Consider the following 16788-nt stretch of genomic DNA (forward strand, 5'->3'; position numbering starts at 1 on the left):
AATTTATTTTCTATAATTCAAACAGCAGTAAAAGTCACTGGTTTAGCGCTTTCATCTACGTGATGTAGACTTCATCAGAACAAACTCTACTAATAACAATAGTACTTATATAGCATAAAAAACCACCAAATTCATTAATTACATCAATCAGCCGTAATTCAGCTTAAAGTTGCAGATACATTCCAAAATGCACTACTGTTAAATACAATAATTAATTAGGCATTTGTTAAAAACTGTCATTGCAAAAATTTTTTTTGAACTTCTACATAAAAATCATGTAAGTTGCTTTATACAATAAACTTAAATTGCTGAATATACAAAAAGTAGACACTATACTAAAAATACATGTGAAGACCTAGCCTACAAGTACTGCTAAAAACTCTAAAACAATGAGGCATGTCATCCTGATAATAAGGTGCTAGTCTAAAATTGATAAACCAAAATTAATATAGTTTATTCATAACAGTTAATATACGACATATACAAAGGTAGTACCCTAGTGGATGTTGAAATGTAGTTACTTATTGTAATAACCTAACAAGAATAATACAAATGTGTATAAATGAATATAAATTTACATATGCAATAAGTTAGATTGATTCCTATCACCATATTAATTGATTAATTCCTTATGAGGGGCTTAGTGGGTATTCATTCATTTAGTCCTGGGGGTATTGCAGCGTTTAACCTGATTTGCCATTTTATTTCTTTCTCTGCTACTAGACCCTTAATGTCTCCCCCCCCCAGGATTATTTTTTATCACTTCAAGGATCCCAAACAAAAATCCAATACAATTTGGATTACTAATTAAGTGCCTAGACAAGGCATTATTGTGGTCCTTTTTGTGTATGCAATACTGGTGGTCATATATTCTTTCTCTTAATCTCCTATCCGTTTTGCCAACGTAAAAGAATCCACAGGTTGAGCATACTACTAAATAAATCAGGTGCTGGGTTTGACAATTCCCTTTACTAAAATATATCCTACTTCGTATAATGTTATCCAATATTACACTCTCTGTTGTAATGATATTACTACACTTCTTACAATGGCCGCATTTAGTGGTACCTCTTTTGCCAGAGTGTATGTTACTATTATTCATTTTATTCATTCTTGTTTCAGTATACTCTTTAAATTCTGGTCAGTTTTATATACATAAATAGGCTTTTCTCCCAACTTATCACTGATTCCATCATCACTAGTGATAATGTTCCAATTTTTTCCTATAATCTGTTTAACTTGATTAGCCTGCTTACCATACTTTACTATGCAAGCTTTTTGGAAGTTTTGGCCTTCTCCCACCTTCTTATAGGTATTGTTCTTACTGTTGGTGAGTGCTTTAGTTGGTCCTACACCCAACACTGGTGTATATTTTTTCCCCCATTCTTTAATAACATACTTGGTATCATCCTGAACCAACTCTTCTGGATAACCTCTGTCTATAAATAAATAACCTCTGTCTATAAATAATTTCTTTACAAAGTGCATTTCCTTAAGAAAGTTCTCCTTAACCGTAGTCATCCTAGCAACTCTGATTGACTGCCCTTTAATAATGCTTTTTTTCTGGGCATAAGGGTGATTGCTATTATATTCAAGATAGCTATTACAGAAGGTCTCTTTTCCAAATATTCTGGACTGAAATTGATGGCCAACTGAGTAAATGTAAGTATCAAGAAAATTAATGCCAAAGTGATCAACATTATATGTAAACCTAAGGTAAGTGGTGGTATTATTAATATATTCAACAAACTGAATGAATTCCTCTTTTTCTCCCTTCCATAAAATAAAAATATCGTCCAGATAACGCACATAAAGTGACATATACTTATCCCACGGTGAGTGAAGCACAAATTCTTTCTCCCAATCTAATAAAACAAGAGACCTTCTGTAATAGCTATCTTGAATATAATAGCAATCACCCTTATGCCCAGAAAAAAAGCATTATTAAAGGGCAGTCAATCAGAGTTGCTAGGATGACTACGGTTAAGGAGAACTTTCTTAAGGAAATGCACTTTGTAAAGAAATTATTTATAGACAGAGGTTATCCAGAAGAGTTGGTTCAGGATGTTACCAAGTATGTTATTAAAGAATGGGGGAAAAAATATACACCAGTGTTGGGTGTAGGACCAACTAAAGCACTCACCAACAGTAAGAACAATACCTATAAGAAGGTGGGAGAAGGCCAAAACTTCCAAAAAGCTTGCATAGTAAAGTATGGTAAGCAGGCTAATCAAGTTAAACAGATTATAGGAAAAAATTGGAACATTATCACTAGTGATGATGGAATCAGTGATAAGTTGGGAGAAAAGCCTATTTATGTATATAAAACTGACCAGAATTTAAAGAGTATACTAGAAACAAGAATGAATAAAATGAATAATAGTAACATACACTCTGGCAAAAGAGGTACCACTAAATGCGGCCATTGTAAGCAGTGTAGTAATATCATTACAACAGAGAGTGTAATATTGGATAACATTATACGAAGTAGGATATATTTTAGTAAAGGGAATTGTCAAACCCAGCACCTGATTTATTTAGCAGTATGCTCAACCTGTGGATTCTTTCACATTGGCAAAATGGATAGGAGATTAAGAGAAAGAATATATGACCACCAGTATTGCATACGCAAAAAGGACCACAATAATGCCTTGTCTAGGCACTTAATTAGTAATCCAAATTGTATTGGATTTTTGTTTGGGATCCTTGAAGTGATAAAAAATAATCCTAGGGGGGGGGAGACATTAAGGGTCTAGTAGCAGAGAAAGAAATAAAATGGCAAATCAGGTTAAACGCTGCAATACCCCCAGGACTAAATGAATGTATACCCACTAAGCCCCTCATAAGGAATTAATCAATTAATATGGTGATAGGAATCAATCTAACTTATTGCATATGTAAATTTATATTCATTTATACACATTTGTATTATTCTTGTTAGGTTATTACAATAAGTAACTACATTTCAACATCCACTAGGGTACTACCTTTGTATATGTCGTATATTAACTGTTATGAATAAACTATATTAATTTTGGTTTATCAATTTTAGACTAGCACCTTATTATCAGGATGACATGCCTCATTGTTTTAGAGTTTTTAGCAGTACTTGTAGGCTAGGTCTTCACATGTATTTTTAGTATAGTGTCTACTTTTTGTATATTCAGCAATTTAAGTTTATTGTATAAAGCAACTTACATGATTTTTATGTAGAAGTTCAAAAAATTTTTTTGCAATGACAGTTTTTAACAAATGCCTAATTAATTATTGTATTTAACATTAGTGCATTTTGGAATGTATCTGCAACTTTAAGCTGAATTACGGCTGATTGATGTAATTAATGAATTTGGCGTTTTTTTTATGCTATATAAGCACTATTGTTATTAGTAGAGTTTGTTCTGATGAAGTCTACATCACGTAGATGAAAGCGCTAAACCAGTGACTTTTACTGCTGTTTGAATTATAGAAAATAAATTGTGGATCGTGACTTTTAACTGGAACTGTTTTTGTGCTTCTTATACTTTTGTAAATCCAAAGATTTATTGAGAGCAAATGTAATACATGTGGCTGACCCAAAACAAACAAACAAACCAGTTTCGGCTCAAACAAACGTTCTTCAGTGTTACTGTTTCATGACATCAGCCCATATTCAAATACTTAAATGCTTAATAAATAAAGTCATGCTATTGGTGCATACCAACATAATTCTGTTAATTGAGGTCAGGTTTAAAGAAGGCTCCCAATCTTACTATCCAGCCTGAGTCCTTGTCATTAAGCTTGGTATGCCAATCCATTTTGCACATTCTATTCCCCTGAATTGTATCTATTATTATGAAATGAAATTTGGTAGTGTGATGGGTTAATGTATGTTTAAAAAGTGCACTGGTCATTCTCTTGTTTCTCATGTCACTCAAATGCTCACTAATTCTGATTCTCAGGGGTTGTGAGGTTTGGCCAACATAAAATGCAGAACAAGAACAACTGGCTAAGTAAATCACCCATTCACTACTGCAATTTCCCATAATGTCAGTGTTATATATCTTTGGCGTGTTCTTGCTGGTAAATTCTTTAGTTTTAACCATGTGTGCACAAGCACTACAATGTCCACAAGGGTAACTGCCTATTAATTTTTCCCACGATAAGGTCGTTTGATGAACTTCCTTGTTAAAATTTTTCTTATAATGGGTAAGATGTTAATTTATAGTTTGACCTCTATGGTAAGAAAATAAACATTGTAGGGCAATATGTTAGCCAACTGTTCACTGGCCAACAAAATGTCTCAATGATCATTAATAATGTTTTTGAAGTTGTTGGTGTTACGACAATATGTGGTAACTAGACGAATTGATGAGAAAGTGAAAGATCTTTGAGTTGTAGAAATAGATTTATATTGTAGCAGATCCTCCGGGTTGTATTTGGCTGCATTGGCATTTGCACTGTGTATATTCCTGACTGGATACCCCCTGTTCAAGAATCTGCTGATTAAGTCATTCCTCCAAGAATTGTATGCCTCAGGTGTGGAGCAGATGCGTTTAATATGTAGAAATTGAGATTTAGGTATATTACGGATGATGTGGGGTGGGTGTTGGCTGGTAGCATGTAGTATGGTGTTGAATTGTGGGAATTTCCTGAAGGTCTCAGTTTGCAAAGTGTTATCAGAATCCCTATGCATCATTACATCCAAGAATGTAATTTGATTCAGATCATAATTCAGGGTAAATTGAATACCCCTTTTATTCTCATTTAGATATTCAACAAATTCCAAAGCATAACTAATATCACCATTCCACACCATCCAGCAATCATCTAGAAAGTGACGCCAGATGTTGATGTTATCCAAAAATGTGTTGTGAGTTGTATCATGTATCAACTGCTCCTCAATATACCCCATGAACAGATCTGCATATATTGGGGCAAACGAAGCACCCATAGTCGTTCCTTTAACTTGTAAATAACATGTGTTCTGAAAATAGAACACATTTTTAGTAAGAACATGTTCCGTAAGTTTGAATAACAAGGTGTTGAAACCTGCTGGATAAATATTAGCCCTCTCTAACCAAAATTGTAGGGCTTCTAAACCCACCCAATGGGGTATATTTGTATACAGTGCTGTTACATCTAAGGTGTAAAGTAGTCAATTTGGTTTTAATTGAGTATCATTGATAATCTGTAAAAATTGCATAGTATCTTTAAGTCTAGACATAACTAAAGTTAATAGTGGTTGTAGGTATTTGGTTAGAAAGGCCAAAAGTGGTTCCGTTAATGAACCCCTGCCAGAATCAATGGGTCTACCCGACGGGTTTATGGGATCTTTATGTATCTTGGGGAATAGGTAAAAGTATTGAAATATTGGGTCTACCACTGTTAAGTGATGTTTTACCTCTTGTCCAATGATGCCTACTTCATATGCCTCTTCTAAAAATCGATCTATATCTCTTTTGAATTTAGGTGTAGGATCCAAATGCATCTTCGTGTAGAATAGGCCACTGGAAAGTTGTTTTTCTGCCTCCCTCTGGTATTGATCCCAGTTCATTACAACAATGGCCCCTCCTTTATCTGCAGGTAAAACCGCTATGTCATGTTGGTTGCTAAGTTTAGTTAAAGCTTCTTGTTCAGTCTTAGTTAGGTTATGTCTGATGTTGGCAAAAGTTCTATTGTGAAAATGTAAATCTTTGAGAATACATTCTTTAAAAACGGATACATGCCTATCCGTGGGTGGAATGAATTGAGATTTCCAAAATCGGAAATCAGTAGACCTTTGAGTTTGATCATGATATGAGAAAAATAATTTCAAATTTAAAATTCTACAAAAATCATTCACATCTTTAACAAAAGCATGCTCATTAACAAAAAAAGCAGGAACAAAATTTAGGCCCTTATTCAACAACCTTATTTCTTTGTCAGTAAGGTGGTATGATGAAATGTTATGCACATTACAATTATCTAAGATAACATTTGACTCAGTAGTTGGTCTATGTTGTGAATAGGTCCTATGTTTCCTGCCCCCCCGTGTCTTTTGGCACTAAAGGGACATTATTGGGTTTTCTCTTGGCTGCTGGAGATCCCTGAGTGGGGATTGACTCTACATCAGTGGCCGAAGATGTTTCTTCACCTGATATTGTTTCTGATAATTCAGTCCTATTTCTGACAATTGACCTAGGTCTCTATCTTTTTCTAATGTGTGTCTGTGTGCTCTCTTGAAATCATGCATTTCTCTGAGTGTTAAAGGGTTTGCCTTTTTGATAGTCATTAACATCTCTATTAAATTTGTCAATCTTTTTCTTTTTAAGTTGTTGTTCCAGTTGGGCCAGTTCCTTGGCTAGAGTGTTTAAATGTCTGTGAAAAGAGGCTTCCCCCTCCAGTGCTTTAGCTTCCTCACAAATTATTTGTATTTCTTCCATGTTTTGATCAATAATTCATTCATGATAAGTCATAAGAATATCAACAAATAGCATAATAGCCTGATGTTTGGCTTGTGCCCAATCTTGAATAAGCTGTTCATCAATTGGGCTAACCAAAGGTTGCATTTTTACCCTTAACCCACGTGGGGTGATATCCTTCACCTTATAGGCTTTGAATAACTTCAAATGCCATATGTGAGATCTACGCAACTTCATACTTTTGGTTAGTCTAAAAAACAATGAAATACATGGGTCCCCTGGTGTTTGTTGGAAAGTCACCCTATTGTCCTGTCCTGCTGTTGTTAAACCAAAAATTCCTAAATTATGACGGTCTGAAGACAGACCTTCCAATAGAGTCATTAAATCCATTTAAGATTTGTTGTGCTAAAACATGTATAGTAATAATAGGCCTTATGCTATTGGATAATTGAAAACAAGTTTACTGGTTTCTATTGGTTCCCAAGTATTTGATAGGTTAGTACTAGGCTAACTGCCCTTGTGAGCAATTGTAAGCCTAGCCAATTATCCCTTGTGAAACTCAAACCCTGCACCTTGTCTTTGTAAGGCAAACACCTAAACCAATAGGCCACCATCACATTTCTTTTTCAATTATCTTTAATATTATGTGCTGTAGCCTCTTTTTTACTCTTGGCCTAAATGGGTTCTCCAACCCGTCAACCGTGCATATAATATGACCTTCTAAATATTGTCAAATCATATAATATTACACAAATATCTGGATAGACATATAATAATCTCCTTAATTATTGTTAGATTGTCATGTAGATGACTCAAAATGTATGGGTCAACCTTTGTCTCTCCCCCAAAATATATAGGTCCATTTATTGAGTTGTCTGGCAAATACACAACCCCTATGTTGCGCTGGTAAGACTGTCCCAAGACATGGGTTCTTAGAATCCTGTCACAGGTATAAGTTTTGTTAGCTTATAAACTTTACCACCTTTCAGCATGTGTATAGTTTCATGCCCAAATGAGGCAGACCTTCGTCTCAGCCTTCCAAATTGAAATCAGGTGGATTTAAAATATAATTTAGTATGCTTAAATTATATGTACTACCCAGTATATTTGGATATAATTCCATATATTTAAATTGGAATTAGGTCACATAAATGCACGGAAAATCAAGTGTAGAGTCCCATTAGGTCATGAAAAGCATGGAACTTCTAGTATACCAGTATCACTATGCTAATACCAAATGTTTAGATTATATAATAGAGAAGAATCCTAGTGCTTACATCTAAATAGTGGTGCAGATACCATATCAAAACTCATCATTAATTAAATTCAGCATACTTGACATGAAGGTATAAGTCTCACCTGTTAAATAAACATAGCATACAACTATTTAACATACAAATTGCAAGAAAAAAGATGACAGTCAGTTGAAATTATACATTTGTTCTGATTTAGATAGGTCTCTATACTGTATTCTTTCATGAAGAGTCAAAATATGCTTTCAAAGAAAATTATTCTGATCGTTTCCTGCCCACAAATATGCATTAGGTCCTATTCTATGTTAAGGCTGTTGTTTCATGAAGTATAACCCCTAATAAATATGTTCTAAATGGCTTATATGATTTAGAAATAAACAAAACACGAGGAAGGCTTTCATTTAAACAAAAAAGCAGTATGCATACACTTAAAGCACCTCCCCTATTACTCGTATTTAGTGAGAAATGTCCATAACACAAAGTCACATTAATACAGTCAAAAAAGTTCTTTAAACATCTAGTATTACCATGAGATTTTAATTGTGATTTCAAAGGAAAAAAGAAGAACAGAAGAAACAATATTAAGAAAATGTGGCAGTTTAAATATTTGGAATGATAACTTGTGGACATATAGTCAAGGTATATATAAGATGGAAATAGATTATTTTTATATCACAAGGTTTAAATATAGCTGGGGGACACTTGCAACAGGCATATCAGATCACTCAGCTATATGGATAGAAATACAAGTAAATAAGGATAATATCAGATTAGAAAAAAGAATAACTGTGAAATTATGGGATGAAATGGAACAAAATAGGTATATGTTTATGGAAAGATAACACTTCCACTAGACTATACTATAAAAACTGGTCTGAGTGGTGGGTAGCTTTAAAAGAAAAATATAAACAAGTTTTTTTTAGAATTGCAGTTAAATATAAGAAAAGCAGGACAACTGATTAAAACACAATGAGTATGGATTCTTTAAAAGATTTGGGAAGGAATGATACAGAATATTATCTACAGAAAAGAGAATTTATGAAAAGAAACAAGAGAAAATTAAAGAATTATTACTTAAGTAGCAATATTATTTACAAGGTAAATGAGAAGAGGTGTTAGCTTATTTGAGTGGCATAGTTAAAGAGAATACGAATATAATGAAAGAAATGAAAGGTCATTTATTTAACATTTGTTTACCAGGAAAGTCCAACTTGGAACAAAGTCAATTTTGAGTGGAGGCCCAGGGAGAAATGCTCTAGATGTATGTCTTTGTGTGATGGGAGGAAACCGGAGCACCCGGAGGAAACCAACATGAACTCAGGAAGGACATGCAGATTCTGCACAGAAGGCACCCCAACCGATAATCAAACAGGAAAACCTCTTGCTGTGAGATGGCCATGCTACCGCTGCACCACCGCCCTGTCCTAGAGTACAGGTAAAAAAAAATCTCAGGAACAAATTATGAATATCATAATAAATTTTGTATAGAAAATGTATCAAGATAGAAAGGACAACAAATATGGCATATTAATAAATTGACAGAACAAGAATATAAGAATTTGAAGATGAGATTTCCTTATATGAATTAGATAATGGACTTGGACAAGTTAATTTACAGTCAGTTTCAGGACCAATTGGAACAGGATACCAATTTTATGAGAATTTTGTGGAATGGCAGAAAAAAACACTTATTAAAAGTTATGAATGAATGGTTAAATGAAGGTATATATATATATATATATATATATATATATATATATATATATAAAGTTTTATTCAGTGGTGTACATACATTTGTATGGAAAAAGAAGATAAAAATAAAGTTGAAAAATTTGAGATCTATAGTATTCAACAATACAGCTTATAAGATTTTTATGAAAGTAATTCAGAAGTGAATGGAAAGTAAGTGAAAAGTATTATGGAACATAGGATATACAGTTTAAGGGAAAAGGATGTCAGGAATTATTATTCATAGTAAGGGAAATTTTGGATGTTATTATAAACAAGACTAATGAGACCAAAATGATCATGAAACAAGATTTTAAATAAAGCTTTTGATATGTACAACATGAACTTATGTGGACAACTATGGAAGAGTGTAACATTAGTAAGAAAATTAAGAATGTATGTTGCTCTGTATATAACAAAAATAATGTAAGAATTTTAGTGAATGAGTGGTTAAGCAAAGAAATAGATATAAAGAATGATATACATCAGGGATGTCCTATAAGTAGCATATTATTTGCATTAGTTACAAATGTTTTAGTAAATGTGCACATTAGAAGTGCTACTTATATTACTAATCTAGGGATAAAAATCCCAGTCATGTTTTATGCAGAAGATATTATACTGATTACAACAAACAAAGTCTGGATGAAAGAAGTTATGTTATATGCATCAGTGACTGAGTGACATAGTAAAGATAGGAAGAATACCTTTCTTAATGAAAGAAATCTCTGTGTTAGGAATAAGATTTGGGGGTAAAAATGTAAGTGAGAAACAATGGAACAGGATTCTAGATGAAATAATGGAGCTATTTTCTTCTTGGAAAACACGCACGCTATCACTTAATAAAAATGTTTATTTGATTAATTTAGTTATACCAAGAAAGATTGCATATTTAGCCAGTGTCTATATGTTGCTAATATTTATTTATTTATGTTTTGTTTGCCAGGAAAGTCTGACTTGGAACGAAGCCAACTTTCCGAGGAAGCCCGGGGAGAAATGCTCCAGACACATGGCTTAATAATGTGGGAGGAAACCAGAGCACCCAGAGAAAACCCTCATGAATGCAGGGAGGACATGCAGACTCCACACAGAAGGCATCCTAGCCGAGAATCAAACTGGAGAAATACTTGGTCTGAGGTGACAACACTACCGCTGCATCACTGCACTAATAATCTATGAAAAAGAAATACTACAAGTATTTTTTTTCTTTTATATGGGGTTCAAGAGTCCAAGGGAAGTATTTTGGCAGCTGCTGTTTCAAGCTGATGTTTGGCCAAGTATTAAATAACGTATCTCCATTTCCAGTCTGTTAAAATTAAATACTTTAAGAAGATAAAGCAAGTATCCCTTTAAAGGGACACTGGCTCAGTTTTGGCACTTTGATTGTCTGCTGAGAAGTGAGCTGTTATATAAATTCTTAGCCCTACTTCCTTGGATTTATCTGATGAAGTTTTGTGGTGAAACAAAACAAAAGCACTTATCTTATTTTAAATAATTTTTATTAAAGAGGTTTTTTAATGATCCTACCTATTACACAGCATTTTCTAGAGATTTACATCTTGTTGTTTTGAACAGACTGGGGTTTGTAAGCTGCTGAACTTTTGTGGCCTTTACTTCATTTTGTATATTTGTGGTTGACATATCTTATTATGGTGAAGAGTTATATTTCAATTAACTACCATACCAAATCAGCTGAAATTCCTTAATGTAGTAATTGAAAATGAGCCAAGATTATATTTTTATCTCTGATTAGTACAGGATCTTTTTGGTCATATTATGCTCGACCATTTAGAAATGTATGTACTTTTATGAGCCGTGATACTCTTCAAATCCCGTAGAAGTGTTTTCTCTGCTATGATGATTAAGAATGTAATAAGTATCCATAATGATTTACTGTATCTCCTTTCATTGCAGCTCGATGAATCATAACTGAATTATCAATAAATGGGACTCTACATCCCAATCCATCATACTATGGTACATTGAAATAAGTGCAAGGAACAATAATAATAATAATAATAATAATAATAATAATAATAATAATAATAATATGTCCATCTGAGTTGGCACCTCACTCTCTGGGCTACTCCTATGAGGTCACACATATTCAAAGTATAGAGAAAAATGTTTCATTACATTTTTACATTTTCTTATTTATTTTCATAGTTAGAAGAATCAAATGCACACAATAAATTCAATAAATCAGTAACAATGAAAATAGTCATTGGTGGTATGCTCTTTTGCTTAAATAAATACAGTTCACAGAGTGTTGGTAAAATGAGATCTGAGAAATCAATGGTTTTATTTGAAATATAGTTACATTGTGTACTGCCCTCTAGTCTGATGACTGGTTTAATACTTGTTTCATGTTCCTGAGATAAAGAGTTACATTCAGTAATATGACAGTGTAGTGCACCTTCTCAGACTGCTTTGGTTTATCATTTAATGAACTGGGAAGAAAAACTACATTTCTAATCAATGTTTACACATCTCCTCTAGACTGTTCTTTAGGATCTCTACTGTCTGTCAGTGGCCAGTTGACCAGCACTCAGAATGTTGCCACTGAAGGATTACTGGTTTCTTGTAATGGCAGTTAGATTCATAGAAGAGTGAGAAGATGACAGTTGTATTTTATCACACTTTCTGCCTCTTCTCTGTGTTTGTGTGATCTCATAGTCTGTGACATCATAGCTTTTGGACCACTTCCCCTAGACGAGGCCTGTCACATTTTTTACAGCCACCCACGTACTTTAATATAAAAGCAGTCCTCTCATACACACCTACCCTTCTACATTTATAGGCCTGTTTTTTTTTTTCATTTCAGTGGCTTCCTGTCATTACAGAGTCTAATTGCTCTATATTTTGCCAAGTGCAAGTAATCCTTATGGTTACTCTGGGCCCTCTGGTCTTTTGTAGTTATCCAGAATTCATTAAGTTGTTTTTGGTGACAATATTATTTTAAGTAGCTTCTTATCACAGAAGCTGCTATTTCACTCTAACATAGAATAAAAGGACTGTGTAAAAGTCTGTGTGTCTTGTCACCCCCTTTGGATCCCCACTGCTCTACATTTATATACAATAAGCTTGATTCATAAGTGTTATATCGGTGTTACCATTAGTTATATTGTATAATGGCTTGATACCATTTGACAGTTTTGGTGTTGATAACATTCATATAATAGTCTTCCAGGGAGACAAATTCACTATTTTAGTGCCAAATCCACATTAGCTGTATTTAAAGTAACTGACTCCACCTTCAGCTTGCAAATTCTTTTCACTGTGGCTACAGTATTTGTTATACTGCTTTTAGACAACTCTAGCAGGTGAAACTGGCAAACTAGCTGTAATGTTTTCTTTGATATTCTAACAACACAAGCCATTAAATTGCAGCCTTATTTCTCTGAAACAACATATATTATGGTGTTTCTATCCACTTACTGTAAGCTCTAAAGTCTGTGTATCCATTGTAGTTTTATTTTAGCTAAAACTCAGTTATTCCATTCCTACATTTAATTTTTCTTTGCTTACTTTGATAATACATTTTACCAGGCTGCCAATCATTACAACAGTTATTCAGATGATGTTACCATTTTATTTTAACAAACAGTTGATTGTGGAGTGGCTAGACTGCTCAATTCTGGAAGGCAATCCCTTCCCAAGAACAGTAGCAGTGGGATCTGTAGTTCAAATACCCTATAGAAAAGAGGATTACATTCAAGTGACCTTGTCTGCTCTAATGTAAGTACCAGGAATTATTTAATGATATTCACTTGTCGGAACAATTTAAGTACTTGAAAAGGATCTCCTTACACCTCGTTCTGGTCCATGATCTACAGTTTAAGCTACTTCAATCTGGTGATACTATAGTATTTCCTATTTTGCATCCTCACTGGAGTCCCAACGGTTTTTCTGGGCTTTGTCTCTTTCTTCATTTTTTTCATTGAACCATTGTTTCCTGAACTACTATCTAATCTCTCTGTCCACCTCACTTAATTCCTGCTCTTAACTCTTGTATTACTACCTAACTGGCCCTCATTTAGTGTAACATGTTCCTCTCTTCACACAGAGTTATCCCTTTGTCTCTAGTTGTCTCCCTTTGCCTTTTGGTGTGTATATTTTTGAATATCACAAACTTTATTAATTTCTCATTGAATCTGAATCTTGGCAGACATGAAAGCTGTAACTGAGCCCCTTTCTAACTTTTGTCTTAATTGCCTCACTGGTTTCACCAAACCCTCCCTCCCTCCCCTCCCCTCTTCTCTTGCCGGTATATTTCCTTGTCATTCTTAACTATCTTTCCTCTGCTGCATACATACCCTGCACAACCTGTTGGCTTTCCTTGAGTCAGAACATTCTGTTCATTGATTGTTTTTGGTGTCTATAGTGGAGGGCTAGTCCCATTCTGCTCAGCTTCATTGTGTGTGACTTCACTTCACTCTCTACCCTACCACATTTTCATAACCCCCCCCCCCATATAAATTCCCTTATTGTTAGACAAGTTACTTCCCCTGTCAACCACAGCCAGTCAGGGAACTATACATCACTCACTCTCAGACTATACACAGTTTGAAACAAATCATCCTATCCGCATAGCTTACTTAACACAATCTCATTACCATAAACTAAAGTAACCACTGTTTCACTCCTTCTCTGCAGCTATCACTTTTTCCTTCTCTTAAATATAAACTACACCAGTCAAATCTTGCTAAGAACCTACACACTTTTACACATACAAGTCATCTCATCTTTGCCTTCACCACATTACAAATAGCTTAGTAGCCACTCGTTGTCAAGGGTAAGATGCATGTATTATTTACCCATATTAATAGCCTAGGTAGCAAATAGGAATTATAACTCTGCTAATACTCAGTAGCAGTAACTTCTCTACTCTTTGATAAATAACTAAAATCAAACTTTTTTCATCCTCTATTCACCCCTCCACGAACCTAGTAGTCTAATATTTCACATCCTTGTAGCACATAGGTTGCTTTATACACACCCTGTTTCACTATTCCTTCCAGCCTGTAGGGGTAGACAGGCCACTTTGCACTCCTTTTCGATCCCTTTCTGTACTCAGCCACCTAAACTTATGCTCTTAGCCTTAAGTGTCAGACAGGTTTCTCTACACACACACACACACACACACACACACACACACACACACACACACACACACACACACACACACACACACACATCCTTTTACCTCCTCTCATCCTAAGTGGCAGATTGGCTGCTCTTCCCACTAACCTCCTCCCTCTTCATCATAAATAAATTCCAACTAGACTACTCCTCCCAACACATCCAATTTCTTCTTGTCAGCCTTGTTGGCATGTAAGGTACTCTAACCTCTTTCACCTTCTATCAGTCTGTCAGCCTAGTAGGCAACAGAGGGAGGTCATAGTCTCCCTATACTCATCACTCATCAGACCAATGATTGAGTACAATGCCCCATTCGGAATGTATCTGACCCGACACTTGCAGCAGCTGGAGAGGCCACAAAAGTTCCTCACCAAAAGGATAAAGGGTCTCAAACATCTGTCCTATGCTGCCCGACTGAAAGAACTCCAGCTCTATTCAGTCCACCGCTTGCTCAGAGGTGACCTTTGCCTAACATACAAGGCCATGTCAAACCCAGATTTGATGAATATGCTTCACCTCAAAAAATCTAGATCCATCAGAGCCACAAGGGCGAGAGACTTAAACCTCGACACGGCTATTAATAGGACGTGCTGGAGGGATAGATTCATCACCCAAAGACTCCCTATGCTGTGGAATAAAATCCCGGTATATGTGAGGCAGAGCACCTCGCTGGCCTTGTTCAAGAGAAATCTTGACCAATGGATGGGAGATCGCAGATATACCCCAGGGATTACCTCAGTGTCACTGCTCAACAGAGGCACAGCAAAACAATGGGTATAGTTCCCCATACTAAAGGGGTGGCGTAAGCCACAAAACTATGGGCTAGGCTTGTAAATGCCCTCGGGCAGATAGCCTAGTATGAACCTATGAACCTATGAACCTAAATAGGTTTGTATACCTGCATTCATTTTGAATCTTACACTCTGGCTGTGTGAATCAAACATTTTCTCCCTTGCCATTCTCAGCACCAAACAGCAAATAGGCTAATACTGCTTCTCACACATAGAAAACAGACAACCATCCTCCCCGCTCTTATCGCCTTTATACACAGCTTTGGCAGCCAATAGGTTGCTTCTTCCTACCACTTTGCTTAAATAGCTTCAGTCTCTTTATTATTACCCATCTCTACTGCATAACACTATTTCTTACATTAATCGTTTTTACAAAGTCACACTATCCCCAGTCTCAGAGCACTCTCACTCCACTATACCACATCTAAACCCACTGTTCTTCTTTCACTAATCCAGCTACCTTGCATGGCATTCTCTTCTACGTGTTGTACTTCTCCTACAGGTACTCATTTGCACAGCTCTGCTTCCTGAGCAGTAATGCCACTTTAAAACTTTACCACTCATGTTCCATTATCATAGTTTACTTAACAAGCTGTTATTTCCTTACAGATAATTTATCTACAGACTCATGCATAACCAGTGATACCCTTCACCAATCTCCTACAAAATTACCATTCAAACTGCTTACCTACATTTCCAGAAAGCAGTACTTATTACAAAATTTCATGCTACATCAGACAGCACTCATCTCAATATTACAGAATAACTAATCTTATTAATTTATTACCTACAACACAAGCTGTACAGATCTGGTGACATTGACTCCAATCCTACGCATTGCAATAAATATTCCACCTTTGTAACCAACATTATCCCTTCTTCAATTAACTTCCCTGCCTCAAACAGTAATTTTATAGCTAGAAATAAAGACCTCAAAATAGCCCGCTTTAATATATGAAGCATAAGTAATAAATGAGCAATCCTTATGGCATGGACTTCCACTGAAATGATCATATTATAGCCATAGCAGAAACCTGGATAAAAGATAAACATTCCACCTTCATCCATTCAAGCCATAACATCCTCTATGATTTTAGACATGGTCCCAGAATGGGCACTGGAGTCATGCCCTTAAAGAAGTAAAAGCAAAACAATTTTTTAGACTTGCCCTGGAAATCTATAAGAATCCCATGACTGGCGGTGGTGATAGCTGCAACCATGTGATTTAGAGACACATCAGGCATAATGAAGAAATACCTCTTCATTGGCTCATTTGCATGTCTCCAAGTTGTGTAATGTTACCACTGTGCTAATCATCACATTTCTGCCATAATCACTACTGATGGCCCATGCATCCCATTGGTACAACCACCCCCATTAATCACTCTCCCAAATCGAAATACACACATTCAAACTTACACGAGCACACACGCACACACACACGCACACGTGCACATGCGCACATGCACACACGCACACACACACACACACACA

The sequence above is a fragment of the Protopterus annectens genome, chromosome 1.part0 (assembly GCF_019279795.1).
Source record: "Protopterus annectens isolate FY-2018-M chromosome 1.part0, PAN1.0, whole genome shotgun sequence".
NCBI lineage: Eukaryota > Metazoa > Chordata > Ceratodontiformes > Protopteridae > Protopterus > Protopterus annectens.